A 21,716-nucleotide genomic window follows, 5' to 3' on the forward strand; every position below is an offset into this window, starting at 1 on the left:
GAATAGATTTCTATTGTTCAGTTTGAGAGTTTTAATTAATCGTTAGAATGTGTAGGAGTGTATCGTATGGTATGGACTCATTTTCTGTAGATATTGTCAATTACTGTAGAAAATTAAGATATTCAATACCAATTACAGAGACGCAGAACCAACCTTCTATAAGGCTATAGTATTACTTCAAGGTATAATTTAACTTGGGATAATTTTATTCTGAAACTTGTGTTTCCAGAATACTTGCCTCCATTAATAAGGCCAAAAGTTTACTTGACTTTCTTTCAGTTAAAGATAATTAAGATAAGGAAAAGTAATTGTTCGATTGGACACAAAAAAGAGATATAAATCGTCTTTTAAGGTTGTCCGTCAAGACTGTCTAATTTGAGAGAATTAAAACTCATATTATTATTTTTACGAGCATATTTTTTAGTTCATTTTGTCATATTTTCATTGGATGTTAGTATTCAATTCACTAACTCTCGTATATAATTTATATATAAATTTTAAAAATCTTATATCTTTAAACGAGCAATTCTTGTATATATATATATATATCTCGGAATCGGCTCCAACGATTTTCATGAAATTTAGTATATAGGGGGTTTCGGGGGCGATAAATCGATCTAGCTAGGAATCTTTTTTTGAAAATGTCATATTCGTGTTTTATTCGTGTATTATCGACTTAAACTTACTTTTTTAACAAATAGGAGGCGTTTGAGTAGCGTAATTTATTATGACTCTTCCTGACATCTATTGGCGAATAATAATACTATTTTTTGGCGAATAATTAAAGTTAAAACAAAAAAAAAATCGGTCATCCAGGTACTATAAAATTATGTGTAATCTGTAATAATCAAACAATTTTTTAATCACCCCTACCATGCACTTTAAATTATATGCTAAATATATTTAAAATCGAAAAAGCCGTATATTAATGTGTAACATAATAATTATAACAAACAATAAAGGGACCACACTCCAACTATTAAACGGTGTTATACAAAAAATGTTTTAATAGTACCTATACAAAACTTTAGTACCTACCACTATTTTAAAAATGATTATGCTATAAATAAGTATGTTGTTACAAGTTTTCGTTTTTCTTCCATGACATTATTTAAGAAGGTATCACAAGCGGTTATACTTGCTTCTAGAATCTTCAAGACCTCTCTCTATACTTTCAGGAAGATAAAAGCAAGGATCTTGAAGCGTTCAAAAGGATTTATTGAGGATAAGCGGATACATAAAAGACTACATAATAGAGTATTTTACCTGCCCTTAAAAGGGGTGTAATGTTTTCACGGTTGATATACGAAAAAGTACTTTGAATGTGACGGTTTAACCATCTGTATATTTATTACCAATTAATATTCAACGGTAAGAAATACGTTGTTTTGATTGATTGATTTATTTAATAATACAAATAGCATACATAAATTTAATCTTTATTTTTTTTGTATTTCCAGTAAAGACATTTACACAATTATTACATTAATTACGAACAAATCCACTGTTTTATTTTATTACATAAAGATACAAATGTCATATAAAGATGAACTACATATCTACACTAAGACAGCTTGTATCGTAGGCCTGCGATTCTTTCTGATATCAAAAATGGTAAATGAGTATTATATAATTGTATAATAGTGATGTTGTTTAATCATTATTAGAGTATGTCAATTACATATTCAAATTAAATTTGCCATAATTAATTTATTTCACATAATACATAGAATTATAATGGCTGTCTTCTGTTCATCAATATTAAAATATGAATTCTGATTATTACATTAAAATTAATACTACAACTATTCAATATGTACATATTTTTAATTATTTTAATTATTCTTCTCATTTTTTGAGTTCACTGGATATTGTAATTAGAAATGACAAATTATGCAGCGTTCTCATATGGTTTCAATAATTACGAATACGTTATCACAATCACATAGATGTATAAATGTTTAATTGTCTGCGATCAACTATAAATACAATAGGCAAATATAATAACCATTTTAATTATTCCAATATTAGGCTCCCAACCAGATCACATTAACAATTCATTGGTTATCTAAAGTTATATTGCCTGAATTATCGTAATTGGTTATTTATGAGTATTGCTGATTACCAGCTGACACAGTTCAGAAATTAGAACATATCGAATGTATGTTTGATGTACCTATCTAAGAGAAAATAAATTGAAACGAAAAATGATGAGATAATGGCATATATATGGAGTGTAATAAATATGCCTTTGTCATATTTTGATAGGATAAAAGAAAAGTTAAGATTACTCTATTCTATACTTACTTATACTTTTCATTCATTACATCATATTCGTTACCGTGCTAAATATAATTGGCAAGATTTGGGATTTATATTATGTACAAGACTTGGCTTGGGTTTAATAAAGCGATAAAAGCTTCGATCAACAGTTGTTGATCGAAGGACAAAAGTATCAAATTGTTAATGGTTAAGTCTTTTTTAATCTAAACTAGGCAGTATTTCTACATAAAAATGACGTCACGCTTACGACATTTTAGAATGAGATAATTTTTTAACTCATAAAGATGGATAAATCAAAAATTAACTAAAAGAAAAAAAAAAGTTTGGGTAGATACAACATTCGACATATTTATTTCAAAAGGGCAAGCCGCTAGTAAAAAAAAGTTGCAAAAAGCACAATTCTCACAGAAGGATATTTTAAAGGAAATTAGGGTCGATGTAGATTGCTCAAAGAACCAACTGAAATCGTGAAATGAAATGAATCAACTTGGAAATATACGCAAAGTTTGCAAACACGACGTCCTGTGGGCTTTGAGTGTTGCCAATTTATAGACATTGAGACGAAATAGAAAGTTTTTTCTCTTTTGGCATTAGCGTTGACGAAGTTTGGGTAGAAATAATGTCGAAATATTTTTATTGCGATCATAACAAACTATGAAATAAATAAATACTTCCAGACTTTCACTCAATTCGTATACAATAAAGAAACTGATGTGTACATTTTTTTTGTAAATAGAGTTAAAATATTAATATTAAGGGAAGTGTGCAAAAATAATGTAGAAATTAAACATAGATAAGACAACATATAGAAATTAAACATAGATTCATGATTTTAAAGCAGTTTGTGGTATCGAAAAGTAAGTGGTTAGTGGAATAAGAAATTCATAATCCTAAAATATACAAAATCATAATAAATAAGAATCGTTTTACATTCTCATTTTAAGCAGTAATAAGCCTGCTAAGTTAGCAGGGTTGATAATACTTTGCCTAAATATAAACTTAGAAATACGCAGTAAAATAAGCAATATAACAGTATAATATAAGCTTAAGGTACAACGACAGAATCGATTTCCCTCAATGATAGAATGATAAGGGTCAAACATGATAAGAATTGTCAATGACATCTACAGGCATTTTCGTCAGTGTCAACGTCAGACACCTAAGGAAATGTTAAAATCAACGTTTGACGTATGCGGGTGCAAGTCAAGAATTAAGTCTCTTCCCAGAAGCCGAGTTATATAAAGATGTTTTCTGTGTTCCGTTTACGTATAAAGCCAAATAAAAAATAAAAAAAGAGGCGTGTGTACGTGTACCGCATTAATGGTGTTTTATCGATTTTCGTAACATCAATTTCTTGTGGTATGTTTTGGAAATAAAAAGAAAAATTAACATAAGTTTTGTTATGACCTATTTACACTAGCCAAGTACCTTAATTAAGTACGCGCATTTAGACTTGGCAAGAAAACGTGTATTTTTATCTCAGAGTACCTACAAATCTACGTAAAACATAGCAATATAATGTGTTTATTTGTGTGATGTCACGAGCAAATTTATTTCGTTATGCTATTAATAAATTCCTTTATATAATTTCAGGCTGTCTGTTCATTTATTTAGCAGTTTAGTATGCAGGAACAAGAACCAATAAGTATGCTTAATACAATATTCATCGAACCAACACTCTCTCATCGATATTCTGCATGGTTTGGCCTTGATTCAGTCACTAACCGCGTAATACGAGTATGTTAATTATACGTATAATGCCAACCTATGCGTATAACTGATTTATAACTAGATATAAACAAATGCCTAGGCGTGCGTGTTATATGACAAGAACAGAAAAACATAATAATGCCATATACAAATACCATTCTTCATCTCTTATTTAATAATAACCACTTCCACTAATTCAATTTATCAAACAATCATGTCAATCATATGAGAAAATATATTAAAGCAAACCTTCACCGCCGATAAAATAATCCGTTAACAATAGAATGTATTATTATTATCTTATACGTCAATGTAAAAGATCCTGCATAATGCACTAAACCATATTGTAAAGGGATTCAATATTATTGGGGAAATAGGTATTGTCTGAGGATCGGGTTAGTCTTGGTTCAACGGAAATGTTACTCAAAGCTGTCTGAAGCAACTTGAATAGAGTTTCGTATAAAGCAGAACATAACCGGTGGAAATACGTCTGAACGAAAAGGGAAAGAAAAAAGCGGTAAATTTCTTCATAATTAAATAATTACGTTTTAAACGTTTGTTCTATTTTTAAACTTATATAGAATAGAATGCTTAAAATCATCTTTTGGACGTTGTTTATAATTCTAGCGTTAAATAAAGGTCTTTAAGTATGCACATTAATAGCCAATGACAAAACATTAATAGCCATGCTCTAATACTGCTAGATATTCGATAATTTATAAAAGAAATTACATTTATCAAATTCATTTGTACTCATACACATTTTCCAGAAATAGAATGGCTTAATGCTATTCATTTAGATTTATCTCGTGATTTGTATTGCGTAAAGAATGCGAGGTGTGTTCATGTGCATTAACGGAGATATACTTATTTAGTGAAAATGCTAACTATTTAAAATTATTTTAATTGGGTTTAAATACACCTTATCTTATTTAGTCAAGATTTTTGTCACACCTTATATAATTTAAATAAAAAGGTCACAATGTTCTCGGGACTTGAGTTTAGACTTGGGGATTACTTAATTTAATTCAACGAAATAATGAGTTCTTCATGTCATTCCAAGTAATTAATGTATCTAAATAAAATAATAAAACATTTATGTCCTAATCCAAATTACTTCCAATATTTAAACTTTCAATTTAACAGGATTTTATTCTCAATATAACCGCATAAAGGCGGAATACGTTTGGCAAGCTGCCAGGCTAACAACCCGATAAAGGTCTATACCAACCGTTACGCTTACATTAATTTGCATTTTACATACACAATGCAAAGATTTTCATCTGCGCTATCACAACGCGAAACAGTGGCGAAAGACAGAATCTATAATAAAGTAAAAAAACTTTTTCAGCTATTTTAAAAATCGTTGGAATAATTTGACTATAAATATGGAAATACTTTATTGATGTATGTTATATAATTTCAAAGAGAATATTGGAATACGTGATAAAGTATGGCTGAGGACATGAGCACAAAATAATGTATTTTATTTTAGTAAGACAGAATCTAGAATACACCGGGATATAGTAAAAACAACGTAAAGAAATACGTTTTGAATTTTTCGGAATATTGAAGAAAAAACTTTTTCGCCTGTTTTAAAAATAGTGTATTTATGTGTATGCTAAGCGATTTCAAAAGGAATGTTGGAATAAGAGAAAGAATATGGTTGAGTATATACATATAGTACAAAATAAATTATTTTATTTTAGTACATAAATGAACGATCTGCAAGTTAAAATTGCCATATGCTTGAATATTATTGCTTGTAGAGCGAATACGAGATTATTATTTGGTTTTCATTTCAATGTGCAAACATTGCATATTAAAGATATCTTTATTTGATGGATGTCTTAAAATAAGATATTAAATCAAATAACTGTTCTACGTTTAACATCTGTTGTTTGAATTTAATTACTCATATGATATATTATGCTTATTTTATGTTTGATATACTTTTGTTCTAGTTTTTTAAACATGTGGTTACTTAGCTTAAATGGTTAAGGATATAAAAGACATTAAAAACATGTACATACATACGCACATACACACACATTTTAGCACTTAAAACAGTTTTGAGCTTGAATCAAATTTTTGTTATGCTTGCACATTTAAAATTAATATATTTATATATGAGAGGGAACGCTGGCATTTTTTCTAGATACAGTGTTTTTCTAATTGTAACAGTGAAAATAGTTATGAAATGTATAATGTTTTTTTCAAAATAAAGAGTTAGTTAGAATAATAAGGCATATTCTAATTATTATAGCCCTCATAGGCTTTTGCTTAAAACCTTATGGTACGTTTTGAACATATTTATTTTTTTAACCCCGCGGTTTTACCCGCGTAAGTCCGTATCCCGTAGGAATATCGGTATAAAAAGTTGCCTATTTGTTATTCCAGTTATCCAGCTATATACGTACCAAATTTCATTGCAATCTGTTCAGTAGTTTTTGCTTGAAAGAGCAACAAACACACACACACATCCTTATAAACTTTCGCATTAATATTATAATTAGTATGATTAACCAATTTTAAATGCATAAAGTCACAAAACATTAGAATTTTAATAGTAAATGGATAGTTTAATCTTTTTCCTTCCAGCGTCTTTTATCCTTTATATTGATTACAATCACAAAGTCAACAATAACTTGTACGCCGTATGGAAGACGAACCAATTATAATATCACATAACAATACACACATCCATACGCTGCCAACAATATTTCTCGGGAATTGCCAAATTAATGTCTATATAAAAAGGAAGCTTAGCTATTAATTTCCTTACAGACTTATATGAACCAGTTATCAACCTCTTATCAACCAAATAATTTAATATAAACTTGATGAGAGTTGGTGAAATAGTAATTTATGTTCTGTCTCTAAATAAACTATTCGACACACGACCAGTTATCCAAATTTTCAAGACACCAACGTCAAGTTAAATTTAAATATTATGTGATATTAAACGTCGTCTTAAGTATTTAATTTGTATCTATATAAATCAAGAAATATATATAATGGTACCTATATAACATACACATAATGTAAACGTCAAACCACCTCTCCGTTTACTATAGAAATTTCAGATCTGTGAAGTTGTTGGCACTGAGTCCGATGAGCTCTCTGGCTGTGTCGGTAAGGATCTCCGATTGGACGAGACAATGTGAATGATTTCATGGAGAATACAGTTTTGCTTGTGCATTATTTGCAGTTAGCAAATCTTAGTCGAGATTAACTTTGTTTTAGCTTGTAGAAGTAAAATAAAAAACGTGACAGTTATAGAGAGAAGTTACTACTTCGTTTTCGTACTTTTGCTATTTGCACTCTCTGAGGGGTTGAATTGCTTACATTTCTGTTAATAGTCTCGTAGGAAAACTGAGACAAATTGTGCAAGCTCGTTACAGGCAATTGGAATCCCCGGGAGAATGTTAACAAGAATCTGTGCGACCTCCAACTGGATTAATCTTCTAATTGTTGGAGTAAACGCCTTTAATTTGCTGAGAAAAGTTGCAGGAAAAATCGATATTCTAATATACCAGGTCTTCTTGGTGAATGACCTCGTCACGTATGTCTTTACATACTTTACATGCTATTGCTATGGTTATATATTAACTATACTTGCTATTCATATTCATATTTTTATAGCCTTTATTCAGAACTCTCTTATATCACATCTTATATGACTTTTTGTATTAGTTTTTCTTCGTTTTACCTAAAATAACCGAATATTCAGACCCTTATCTTTAATATAATATTAGCGGTTCATATAAAATTACAGAAGTCAATATTTCCCAATATATTTCTACAGTTAACGATATTTTATGTGTAAGCACAATAAACCTATACGTTGGATTGTCAATAACGCTTTACGATATTGTTAGTAAACGCTTACAAAGGTCCATTTTCCCAGAGAACTTACGATATACCAAAGCTTTTAGGACATTTCAGATGCGCAAAGATAAAAGTGAATCCGAAAAATAAACGCACAAAATATCATGCTTTTCGGAGTGAACCTTTTGACAGGAATCTAACTTTTGTGTAGGTTTGTAGTTTTTGTGAATGCCAACTTTTTATATGATGATGAAGATGCCTCATCTTGATTCAGAAATCTTTCTTTGTTTTCAGAGGAATATTCCGTTCATTAAATAGGTTGATGTGCAATAATGAATAGTTGAATTTATGATTGCCTAGTTCTCATTTTCGTCCACTTTTTTACTTCCATAAAGTTTTTTTCGCACCTACAATTTTTTTTTCACCGACAAGGATTTTATTTCTGTTTTGTAACCCGTGTGTTTAGGTTTGGGTTTTTGATACTCTGTTGTTGGTTTCAACCGATTGGCGTGATTATTTTAGTGTTCATTAGACGGCATTTTAGAATATGGAGTCATGTATTTATCCCCCAGGGGCTTCAGTAAACTTTTTTTATTGTAAAAAAATTATAGTTAAACCTGAATCGAACACAGAAGCCCTTGTATCTACGTTCACGAGTTAAGCACAGAATCGCAGATCGCCTCCTTAGCACAGAAGTGTGCTAAGGAGGCGATCTAACAATACTTTTGCTGATTCGTAATTGAGATTGGCTTGGTAGTGAAGGCATCTAAGTTCTATTGGTGAACTAAATAGTTGTAGACAATTTTGAATCGGGAACTTATATTGTAAATTCCACCGGACAAACCGGTGTAAAGTAATGCCAATATTAAATATTACAAATATTTGTCCAATATAAAATTGGAGAGGAATTTAAAATTTTCGATGTATAAACCACAACATTATATGAAACGGTAACTGATATAAAAATCAATAAGGCTCTTTGGTGGTTTTGGATGAAATATTAAATTTTAGGGAAATTTGCAACATAACATATTCAAGTTTTTCTTAGATTAACTGTAGGTATTAGTTTGTTATTTTTTACGTAAAATTATTGTGTAAATGTATAAGGACCGATGCTAATCAGATATCAATAAAGCATCTCAATAAGACAAAACAGATTTATGTTTCGCGAGAAAATTAGGAAGGAGTAAATAGACATTTATCAAATATAGAGTTAAATAATTTCAACGTAAGTTGAATAACAGTGAGTAGGCTTCTTTCAAACAAGGGTTCTCCAAGATTGTGTCACACTTAAAGTCAGGTAGGCACGCGGTCAGATGTTGCCCTACTTTTAAAGTTACACTTGTTGGCATTTCGAATATATTTAATTAATTATGAATATACTTGACATGATATAAAATGAGTTTTTAAAATTCCAGGTAGTCTCTGCACAACTATATTGAAATGTAGTTTTCAGCCGACGCTCTCAAAAATAAATGGGGTTCTTGATTAAACGGTATATTTTAAACAACTATTCGGCATGAGACTTCGGGGTTGAATCGACATTTCGATAATTTTCTTGATTCAATAAATAAAACAAATTAATACTCTTATAATACTGGAACTAAACTCCATAATTATTGCTCTGTTTTATCTACAAAGTGTGCTAACTATCTATAGCTTAAACGTTTTATTATCTAAATTATATTTATCGAGTATTATATGTACTTGTATGAAAGAAACCTCAATTAAGTTTGTAACTTTATTGAAGAGAAAACTTGGCATATTTACCTTAAACCCAAGTATTGTAACTGTGTCGCCCGTTGCTATAGGTGATAACCTGTAATAATTAAAAATCATAAACCTTACATAAAAGTATGCCAAGTGAATAGAGTATGCGAGAAAATATTAAAATACGTATTCACGACGTTATATAAAAGTAACAATAATAGGAATACATTCGACCCACAAACCGCTACAATAAAATCTGTGAATATCGAAAAAGCCTCTCATATACCGTCATTTTCGCGTAACATTATCAAATACAAATACCGTTCTGCCTCGAATGCTAACCCTCAACGCTTTTTACGTTAATTTATTGCCCGTAACTTTGAATTTATAGTATTTTCGTGGCGATTCTGGCATATACGTGACCGAGGACAATGTCTTTTAAGTCACACAGATGTACGTGACACGACGGGGCCATGTGCTAGCGTAAATAAAGAAGGAGGGCATTATAGGGTTATGGTTTGGCGAATATTTAAGGCGGGCATCCCTTTTTAAAGCCAGCAAAAGGGATGGCTTTTTGAATATCCGCGTTTTTGTTAGCGCTGTCTCGTGGTCATGGTTTGTTGAGTGGACAGTGGTTTACGGTTTGATATTGTTTTGTTTTTGTTCTAAAGTAACTTGTATTTCTTGTTCGTTTTATTTAAATTAAAATTAAAGTCAATATTCAATGTTTCATTTTGCGGATTATAGGTTATACATATATACGATCCATTGACACCGTTTATCCTTTTAGAAGTTGTTGTTGAATAATAAATATTTATCATATTGTGACTTTGACATGCTCCTCTCTTGGGAACTGTTTTACGAGTTCATTTTTTTTAAATGTTAAACGTGTAAAAAGGTATCACAGTATACAAACATTTTAAACTAAAGTAAACAAGGTTAAATATTTCATGGGAATTCAAATTTATTGAAGTTTTCGAAACGCAGGTTACATTCGAGATTTCAGATCAAAAAGATATATAAGAATATAGATAAGAATTGTAGGAAGCAGAGAGAGCAGAATCGCTTGCTTGCGATTATTATAGTAGACTGAATATTACATCAATGGATTATACAGCAAATAATATATGCATTATTACAAAGCTCACATGAGATGAACACGTTCGCTTTTTAACGTTGATACGAATAATACGGTATATGAATATTTTTATTACAATGATTATGTAGAAAATTCAATACGGGGAAACGTAATGCTTTATAAAAAAAAATAACCTATGTAAAATATCATTTTAACATAATATAACATATTGTTCCTTGGCCATTTTGAATTGTAAGTATGTAGGTATATCATTTTGTATTTCATTATAATAAATTGTCGAAAAGCCGATGAAAGCCATTTCTGATAGAATAAAACCTATTTATTATTTGCACGATTTAAGTTTCTAACATTAGTTAGTTATAAGTAATAGCGACGATTCATACAAAAGTCAGTCTATCAATTGTATAGGCTCACACACTGGGTTCACGCCAGTGAAATCTTTTATGTCAGTGAAGAGAGCCATAAAAGCGAACGTAATCTTTCTGCAACTGGCGTATAATTTTAGTGGGATCCAGTAATGCTTTTCGCTTAGACGAACAAGGCTTGGTATGACAATGGAATCCTCTTAAGCTCTAAAGTCTACGTTCAACTATTGGCAATGTTATTATTTTTATACGTTGAAAGAGAAAAATCGTTTCATAATATTTGTTATTTATGTCGTTTTAAATAAATATAATACGTTTATTGTTATAAATAAAATATTTTATTTTAAAGGTTCAAATTATTTCAAGAGCTGATTTGGTTTCTTGGGGATTTACTCAAAATGAATGGAGAGAATATAATATTAATGTTACTGATGAGTAAAATACTGAGACGAATTGCTTTTTAAAAATGTCATTTTCAGATCTATCTAGGAAGGAAAGATATTACATTTAGCAAAAATAATGAGGCGTTCATTTACGAGATCATTAACAATATTTAGTTTTATAATTTCAAAATTTATTTCACTACAATTATTATGCCTGCTAGGTACAAAGTGTTATTTCTTTTTAATTATTTTTAAAATGTATTCATAATAATTATGCGATCTCTGTATTTTATGCATACTTTATCTGTATTACCCTGTTCAGCCGCCAAAAATTATACCACAGAATACATAAACAACAGATGAGCATTATTTCACACGTTTTGTTTTGGTTTTCGCGGATTTCATTTATACCCTTAAAGGCTTACATTGCACCATTATAACAAAATACAACTTAAAAAACGATATTATTTTCGATGTTTCGTTTTGGGCAATGGTGTTTGTTGCTTTGAATTTACATAACTTCAGATATCTGTCACTTTAAAAAATATTATTACAAAGATGAATGCCATTTCTATTCTATTTATAAATACCGTAGATTGATGGCCCATATCCTTTTCTTTACCGATCCCAGTCCTTTCCTTTATTCCTCTCGTTAGTCCTTTTTTAATTATTTTCTAAATTAAAGACGGCAATCCATTTGTATAGGCTTAAGGTCGATTGCAGATCTTACGCCTCTCTCCAAATATTCATGGGCGGTGGTAGCGCTTACCATCAGGCGACCCACCAGCTCCATTGCGACTATTACATAAAAAAAAAATTTCGCCACGGGCCTGTACCTACACTTCATGAAGGATTAGCAATCCGGCTCGACTTCACCTTTGGTACATATGTAATACTCGTAAATCACGTAAATGCAAAAGCAAAAGATTATTAGAAATCGATTCAGTAGAATCAAAGATTACTACCTACAACAATACAAACCCACGAATTCACAAACTTTACCTCTTAAAGTTACTATCTATACTAATGATATAAGTATAGATAGACTTAAGGAATACCTAAGATTGTTTTTTAAATTAAAGCAAGTGAAGCAAGAGTTCTTTCTCCAATAAATGTAACAGTCAGACTTAAGTTTTACAGGATGAGTCTCGGAAACTGCAATTTATTGGCCAGTCTACTTGTACTTATGAGCGCTATCACTCAGTGGGAATTAGCATAGAGCTACGATTTATTATTGAATTTTATAATATTTTAAAGTTATTCTATGTATCTAGTTATTTTGTTGTGACTATGAGTGTTATGATCATATCCATGATGCTGTGATACATATAAAATATTTGCGTATTTTTTGTAAACAAACACATAAATCAATGTCTATATTTTTTAAATTTCGGAATCAGTTTAGTATCAATAGTTATGAAACTTTACCCATTTTATTTAACATTTTTTGTCTGTTGTTAACACTAAAACTCGTTTTTAGTTAACAACCTGATGTAATTTAATAAGTTTTGGTTTAAACAAGGATAAAGTGCATCGGTCTAGCAGTTTATGAAACAAGGAGAAAGTTTTGTGAAATTCACAACTGCACTGACATTTCATGTCCAAAGCACTTTGTTTATAACACTTCTAACTGTTCGTGTTTCGGTTAATACTTTTTTTAATTCATAATCATACAAAACATGTTTGACTATAAAATATACCGCTTATGATGTATAGAAAGTTTGAAAAGCTGTGATGATATTTGGGTGTTTGTAACAGATATCAGTCGAAAGTAGAATGCGTATGCATTACCTGCCTAACGTATCCTGCCGCATTCTGTATGATTATAAATCTTGTACGTTCTTGTACAGTCTCGTTTGTTTTTTCACTGATTTATTGAGATGTGAGTAGAGTAGATTAATTTTAAATAGTGGTTATAAAGTGGATATATTGCACTTATGCAAACCAATACTTGATATAATAATAATTTAACACTCCCATTGTTATCAAGTTTGGCAAACATTTCTGTAATTCCTTAATTTCCTGCTTAATATTTCTAAGAGATTCAATGGAAATCAAAATCTCCTCACAAATTAAATCTTGCTAAATAGAATTAAATTATGACAGAAGTTCACAAAGTGTATTGAGTCATAAGGTTACAATATTAGAATACTGTTAGTAACCCCTTTATTCAGTAAGATTTTATACAAAACAAATTTTTGTTTTGAGTAATTGCTTTTATTATAAATTTTTGAGATGAATAGTTTATCTACGATAGTTTAGTCCATTTGTAATAAAGTAAGTTGGCGATTTAAGTAGGCATTATTATCTGGCTTGTTTCCAAATTGCAATGAGATGAACTTGTGGCCAGAACAATTAGCGGTTTTTAAGGCATTAATTTGAATAAAAACAAACACTTCTAATTACAGTCACTTAAAATTAATAATTTTTACATTATCAGTCGGAACGCAACCATATAATTAGCAATTAGTGATAAATATAACCGCCCGCATTGAAATAAATATCTGGTATTTTGAATCGTTTTAATTCAAATCAAATTCTAATTGACTCGGTATAAATTAATTACACAGAATGAATTTTCCATCAACGTTTCAATATCAATGAAGTTGGGAATGAAATGCGTTTAATTATACAATATAAATTTGATTGGAAATAAGATAATCGTCATAATAAATAAAATCCATAATCCACTACGCTGTCAAATTGCGGATTGGCAGATGTGACGTCGTCGAACTTTTTTGGCTCTTGGGCGAATTCTTCACGATGCTTTTTAATAACCGTTTTGAGCAGTAATGATGATATCCACAAGTGGAGATAAATTGAAATATAAAATTATTTTCAGCATGTTCGCCATTCTCGAACCCCCAACTTATCGATATAAGTCCGATGTCCTCACCACTGAGCCACCACTACTTTTTTTTTTTTTTTTTTTTTATGTCACAGTCGGCAATGGAGCTGGTGGGACGCCTGATGGTAAGCGCGACCACCGCCCATGAACATTTGAGAGGCGTAAAGTCGATTACAGATCTTACGCCTCTACAAATGGATTGCCGACTTTAAATTGGGAAGGGATTAAGAAAGGATTGGCGAGAGGAATAAAGGAAAGGACTGGGAAGGGGAAGGAAAAGGATATGGGCCTCCGGCTCCCCCACTCACCGAACGAAACACAGCAGAATGCTATTTCACGTCGGTCTTCTGTGGGGGTGTGGTACTTTCCCGGTGCGAGCTGGCCCAATTCGTGCCGAAGCGTGCTCGACTACCACATACAATTACTACTTCATTTCTGTTAATATATTTGCCTTGAATCTCACAAATTTATGTTTGTTCTATTTAGAATCATATTTATGGCGTCTGCACGAATAGCATTTATATAATTTCAAAGGGTTCTTTGATACACAAAACGCGTCTCTTTTGTAATTTAGTTTCCAACTTTAATGCTTGATAGCGATAACGGAGTGGGAAAACTTTCAGTCGTAAATATTATCAGATTTTGAGACGTAACTTAAGAAATTATGAGAGAAGATATTTGTATGAAACAATAGCAAATATATTTAAAATTAGACTAATGAAAATTATCTAAGGTGCATGATGCAAAACAAAAGATATCCACAGACAGATATGATTATACTTATTATAATATTAACTACGAAGCTTGAGTCCATGATAGTTAATAGAAGATGGTTCTCTTAAACTAAGACTAATAGCGAAGTACTAAATAGATACGGTAATTGAAATGTTAATATAATTTAATGTTATTCGGATGTATTAACATATGGATGTATTAAAGTCGTTCAGAGAAATCAGTTAAGACGCTCATGAATCCATTATTCCGCGATGAGAGTAATTTGCGTAGACGCGCCGAGATAAAACCCATTGAGAGCAATTAGGGTGTGATATCGGCAAACATGAGAGGTTGTAAAGCCTACAGATTAGAGCAGTTTAGATTGTGAAGTATGAAGAAGTGGCAGGTAAGGCTAGATTAAACCATTCATTGTTATAAGGTAACACAGTTGAGTTCGAAATTACGAGATTCTTTGAGTTTTAATGCTTTATTTTAAGCATCAGGAATATTTAAAATATATGAATGTGGGAAATATCTCTGTGTAGACATGTTTATATGATAGATCGAAAGTGTTGGTCTATCGAACTATAACAATGTGTAAAACTTTATAACTACGGTCTACACTGCGAAAAGTTGTAGGCAAAATGGACCGCTTCTGACTTGTTTGGTAACCCAAACGTCCCGGTCATCTGTTGAGTTTCTCGAAATTTCGTAAACTGAATAGACTCACAACTTGGTGAAAATCTGAATCGATCGTCCCGATTACAACTCGCACGTATTCACGGTTCTAATGCAGGGCCAATTATCGAGAATGGAGTGAATAGGATGTGCCGGAGCACGCGTGCATCATTAAAGATTGCATTACTTCTCTTGGTAGCAATGCTTTTAACGTAGGCTATTTAATCTTCGTCGATTTTTGGAAGGAATTAATCACACTTAGTAAAAAGAAAAACCTTGTGTCCCTTGAGAGGTATGGGGAAGATTTATTAACATCAATTTTGCTTATGGGCTCTTGCTTTTTTGTTCGGCTTGCTCTTGAAACAGGCTCCTTTTGTAAGAGCCACCTGGAATTTAATCAAGGACCCCTTGGATTATATTCAAAGTTAAATATTGTACATTATAGATCCTTTTCGATGGTTAACACTAGAACTTACTTAGAAATATGTCTAGTTGAAATTTGCTTGCTTTTATCAAGAGCATTTCACATTTTAGTGATTCTTTAGGTAATAAAAAGCATTCAAGTACAATGGAAATATATACCTTATCTAAGTCATTTCAGTCAATCGTTAAAAGTGCCCGGTGTCAAAAGCGCAGGCTTTGATATTTATTTATTAAAATTTTAATATGTAATTAAATCTCTGCGTGGATCTGAATTTTTTTTTACGTAAAATGAAAAAAATATCATGTTATGTATTATTTTATTAAAAAAAACTCTTCAAATGAATTTCAAGACTAGTTCTTTTATTATGATTCTTGCCACTAATTCACTTAGAATTTCAGTTAATTTACACAAGCCATTTCAGTAAGCGGCATTTAAGTCTACCTGCTCGATTTAATGTAATCAGATTTACATCAAAGGCATTGAGTATGGGATGCACGTTCGCCCGCTTAATAGACATTTTATGAAATAAATTACGCATAAATCTCTACAAAGCTACCTATTTGCTGTATAAATATGGATATTTTATTAATAATTCTGCGAAAAATTTCTTTTGAAAACCTATGTACAATATTATTTCACTTTTGCGTGTTGTGTCAAAAAATTAAGACTGTAGACTATGCATTATCGCTTTATTAAGATGAAAGGCCTTTGTTATTGAACGAGCACTCCAATAATTTGTGAATGGTGATGGGATATTCAAGAACGAACTGTCACTTCGGGATTAATCTTTCGTAATATTATAGATGCGAAGGTAACTCTATCTGTCTGTCTTTCTATGTGTCTGTCTATATCGCTCTCCTTCACGCTTACTTTTAAACCAAATTTAATGGAAATTGATACAAACACAATTTGTGACCTGAGAAAGGACATAGGATAGTACCTATTTAACCAGGGCAGACGAAGCAACGGCCGCAAAACTAGTAATATTACGTATTATTTTGTTACATCTTGTTCTTAGTGTTTAGTATAATTATGTTATCGTATAACGTCAAAGTTGTGCAGATTTGAAAAGCTGCTTCTTAATATTAAGGTCTTGTAAGTTAAATGTAAATAATTATCTGAAATAAAAAGTAATTAAAATTACGAAGATTCCAGCGTATAATTAAAAATGTATTGCTCTTAATTACTAACAGCAAGTATAAATGATCCTAAAGAGCGAACTACGTTAATCAAGAATTAAGTTCCAATTAGCGCGACTGGGGCTTCTCTATTGTTTAATGTTAATTTACCAGTTTGATTTATACGGAATTCGCTTTATTTCTGCATAATTGTTTTGTCTACAGAACATTTTAATATGAAAATAAATATATATTTCTCTCACTGAATAGATTTGCGAGTTTGTTCCTTGGCTTATCCAGTCTGGAGGAGTAATGACTATTTTCTGCTTTTTCGATATGTTCATTTTAAATGCATGCATATTGTGAGATTGTTCTTTTATGTAATCATTTTTAAATCACTGTGTCAATTTAAATGTTGATAATCAATTTTTATTTTACTAACTTTTATGCTATTACTGCGATAGTTTTTATATTCAAATATATCATTGCACAATTTAAAAACAGAAATACGTTATTCCGTCCATGGAGGAAAAGTGGTTTCCGCGGTGTCAATTTAATGAAACTGTGGTTTGAAATTGTTGATTGAAAATAGCTTGAACCGAATTCAGGTACTCTCGAATAAATTGGTTGACTTGTGTTGAGGGCCGTTCGTTTTAATTGCAAAATTATTTCTTTCAAAATAAGCTGATATTAAATCGAATGCTATAACGTAGCTATGATTTAAATTTTTAAGTGATCGCTACGACGACATAAACGGAGAAGGTTCGTGGGTTTTGATTCATTTATATGATTCGCATAAAAATGATGTTTGTATTGAATAGATGGACTATTCAATACAAACATCATTTTATTGAGGAAGGTTTATATTATAGACTATATAACATCACCACATAGGTGAAACCGCGGGGCGCAGATGGTTGGTTATTGATAACGTCTTCTTCCAGTATTAACACAATTTTACGAATAACACATTAATTGTAATTTTCACTGAACAGCTATAAATCTTGGCGCATAATAGCTCACATTACCTGACGATTGTGGAACGGAATGAGAAAAAGTTATTAAATAAAGGCGTAGGAAGCAGCGGAAAGATTTGCATGCAATTTATTTTTAAGGGCTTTGTTCTGCATAATAGTTAATGGGCGGCCAAGATTCTGTCGGACATACAAGTGGTTTATTCTCAGTTGGGAGCAATTAGCAAACTTTGTCTGTCCACTAAAACTTCGTGTCCGAATAGTTGTTACTTGGAGATAACAAGATTTGCAGAGCTTTACGGAGTTGCGAAAACTAACACAAAAATGAAACATTAAACTTTTGAACATTGTTGAGTTCAGGTTTAGGTAGACATTTTATAGCACTAAGGTTTTTCATGTACATCTTATGACTAATAAATTAAAGTTTCAGGCAATTAGATTTTACACGTTGGTTAAGACTATTGAGACAACTTATTTCCCTTAAAGCGATTGATTCCTAACAGATATACTTTAAGTAGGTGATTGCTCATTCTGATCCAAAACTATACATAACAATTAAAACATAGGTATAAAGATTAAGAGATGTCAGTAAATTTATAACAGAAATTATCTCATACAGACAACTTACAATACTTATCTTATTTTTGATTAATATACATAAAATATTTGCTAATTGTACAAATCTGTTATGTAGAATAACGTTAATATTGTTTGTTTCATGGCTTTTGATAATTGACCAGTGTGAAGGTGCGATAAGAAGCATCGCATTACAAACCATCAATTAATTACCATTAATAGCGTATTTCATTACTGAAAATGCGACGATGAAGTCAATAATTAATTAACTGATAATTGATGCGATCAAATTTCAGTGCCAATTACATTTCGACTAAGTGAATGATAAAAGGTTAATTATGTACGCCTTCGCCAAGCAGTTTGCGGGTGCGAAGATGAAATTTAGAATTACTATAAATATCTTGTAAAGTATTATTGCTAGTATATGTTATCTGTGGTATTATTAAAAAGTTTTGTGTCCCAAATAATTATTTCTTAGTAATTTTATCTTTTGCGAAAAAAAGAATAGACAAAACTTGATTGCGTCTTGTTGTCATTGCTGTTTTTTCCAGTCTTTAAAACATTTCAATTATAATAATGTCTATAAATGCTATGAGTATAAATATTAAATGAAATTTGATTGCTTTGAATTGTTAGAAAAATAAATTGTAGTAAGCGCGTATGTGACGTTGTTATAGGACATTATTTACCCTTCTAGGTTCGCACTATCTGTCTTCTCCAACAACTTGGGGAAGTTAGACTAAAGTAAAACAATGTTCGCGTTTCTGACTATGATAACGTGAGTTTGAGTTGTACTAACATTCTTTACTTTACAGCTATGTTACTTGATGAATATTTAATAATGTTTTATTTTAATTATCTACCAGTCCGAGTCCCAGGTGTAACTAAGCTAAGATGGTCCCTTAATTGCGTCTTTTAATTTAACATTAGTAGACTTTAAGAATAAAGTCTGTTGGTAGATGAAATTCGACAACGCCGTATTGGTTATTTTTGCTAATCGAAAAAGTTGACGATTCATTTTATAAATAATGAACACTTTTATTTAAAAGTCTATCTTTTTCTTAATGATTGTAATTGTTTGTTAGTTCCACGAAACTTAATATTTGGGTTACATTCATCTAATACTAGATGTAAAGCAACGTTTCTACACGCAGAAGTTATGATTTGTAATATTTTTATTTTTTTTAGTTTTTCATGGGATGCTTGAAAGTGGTTTTGATGGTAAGTGTCTGCTACTTTAGTAATGTAGAAAAATAATACAGGATATTAACATTAAATTTACAACATACGAGTATTTTGGTGATTGTATTGTCACCGATCCTATCCTGTGATAAGTGTACAAAGTTTGAATTAAATCTGTTCGATTTTAGTGGGTCAAAATCCAGTCAAAAGAAGTCGTCAATATAAAACATACAGATGCAGCTAATAAAAACGTGTTTTAATAATAGAGATAAGGAACATGCCAATTGTTTGGCGTTAAAGCCAGGAAGAGTTCTAAAACAAACTCTATCTATTGAACACGATATGGAATTTGATAAACCACCCACTGCTTTTACACAGACAGTTGGGTAAAGATGATAAATCGAACTTATTATTCATGACGCTGGTTTGTATGCGATATTGTTAAACCTGGACATGCACCTATACGATCCTAAATGCTATCAGAAGTTCCGGTGTTATCGGTTGACGTCGAGTGAGTCTTGTATATTATGGTATATTTTCTTACCAGAGGAAATTTTATTTTTTACGGAGGATATGCTATCTATAAGGGAAATAATATGTTATTATGTCCAGTGAAGAGTAAAATATTTATTAACATAAATAGTAATCTAAATTTTATACAATTCTACATTAATATTATACGAGGAAAGATTTAAAATCATGTTAGGTTTTTCACCAGTGTACATAAATGTAGTATAGCGAAAGCTATGTTTTATTTATGTCATCCCGCTTCAATCCGGGAGGAAACATGGCAATTGGTTACAATTTATGTAAAAATAGGTGCACAAATACTGGGACCGTCCTTTTCAAAATTTTAGTACGTATTATCTAGAATTACACTATCATCTTGAATCATCTAAATGATCATATGTTTGATACATTTTAATTGGCAACTAAACTTAATGAAAAAATGAATCATATCACTATATTACATTATGCAATCCAACTAATATTATAAATGCGAAAGTTTGTGAGTATGTGTATCTTTGTTACTCTTTCACGCAATAACTACTGAGCCCATTGTAATGAAATTTGGTACAACTGGAATAACACACAGGCAACTTTATATTCCGATATTTCTACGCGATACAGACTTACGCGGAGGAAACCGCGGCGCGTAGCTAGTTATCCAATAGAATTGACTCATAGATCTATGATCCAAGATAAATGATAGGTTAATATCCCCGTTACAAACTTCATAACGTGGATATGAAGTAATTTTAACATATAATAAATTAATAATTCCGAACAACATTGCCAAATATGTATCGTAACAATATTGTACGGAATTCAGTCAATCGTAAAGCTGACAAATATTCGTTATAGCCTATTAAATATGAATGTTATTAAAGCGTATCAAGCCTCGATATCACAATTAAACCAGGCTATTATTGTGAGCTATAAATTATTAGCAGTTTGTACTAGATTTACGGACACAGGTGGGTCGTTGGTCAGGAAATAGCAGTTATATGGGGCGCTTTCGATTAGTTATGTGTCTCAATAACATGAGGAAATGTCTTAGCTTCATGGTAGTATTTATAATATATTGTAGTAGTCAATGTATTTGTTTATATTTGTTAGTTTACCATCTCGTTGTATACTGTTTTTGAGATTTTAATAAACAATTATTTTAATGAAAATCGATAGCGGCTTAAGAATAAAGAAATGAATTTGGTACCCTTCGGGATAAAACTTTTCATGCTTTACATATTTTTTATTCGCATTTAAGAAGTAACAAATAAATTTCTAATTATAAGAATGGTCAAACGGAATAAAACTGAG

At 31.0% G+C, this 21,716-nt stretch overlaps 1 protein-coding gene across 5 annotated transcripts in view; it reads right to left on the bottom strand.

The window, feature by feature from the left end:
* The window catches only part of LOC119833690 (CD151 antigen-like), a 121,985-nt gene that overhangs the window by 30,859 nt on the left and 69,410 nt on the right, over positions 1 to 21,716 (bottom strand). For 4 of the 5 annotated variants that reach the window (XM_038357826.1, XM_038357822.1, XM_038357821.1 and 1 more), the window contains one exon: positions 9,595 to 9,643. The exons of the other annotated variant lie outside the window; for it this stretch is intronic. The gene's annotated coding sequence lies outside the window, so the exon portion shown is untranslated. The remainder of the gene's footprint in view (positions 1 to 9,594; positions 9,644 to 21,716) is intronic. 5 annotated transcript variants of the gene reach the window in all.

The sequence above is a fragment of the Zerene cesonia genome, chromosome 17 (genome assembly GCF_012273895.1).
Source record: "Zerene cesonia ecotype Mississippi chromosome 17, Zerene_cesonia_1.1, whole genome shotgun sequence".
NCBI lineage: Eukaryota > Metazoa > Arthropoda > Insecta > Lepidoptera > Pieridae > Zerene > Zerene cesonia.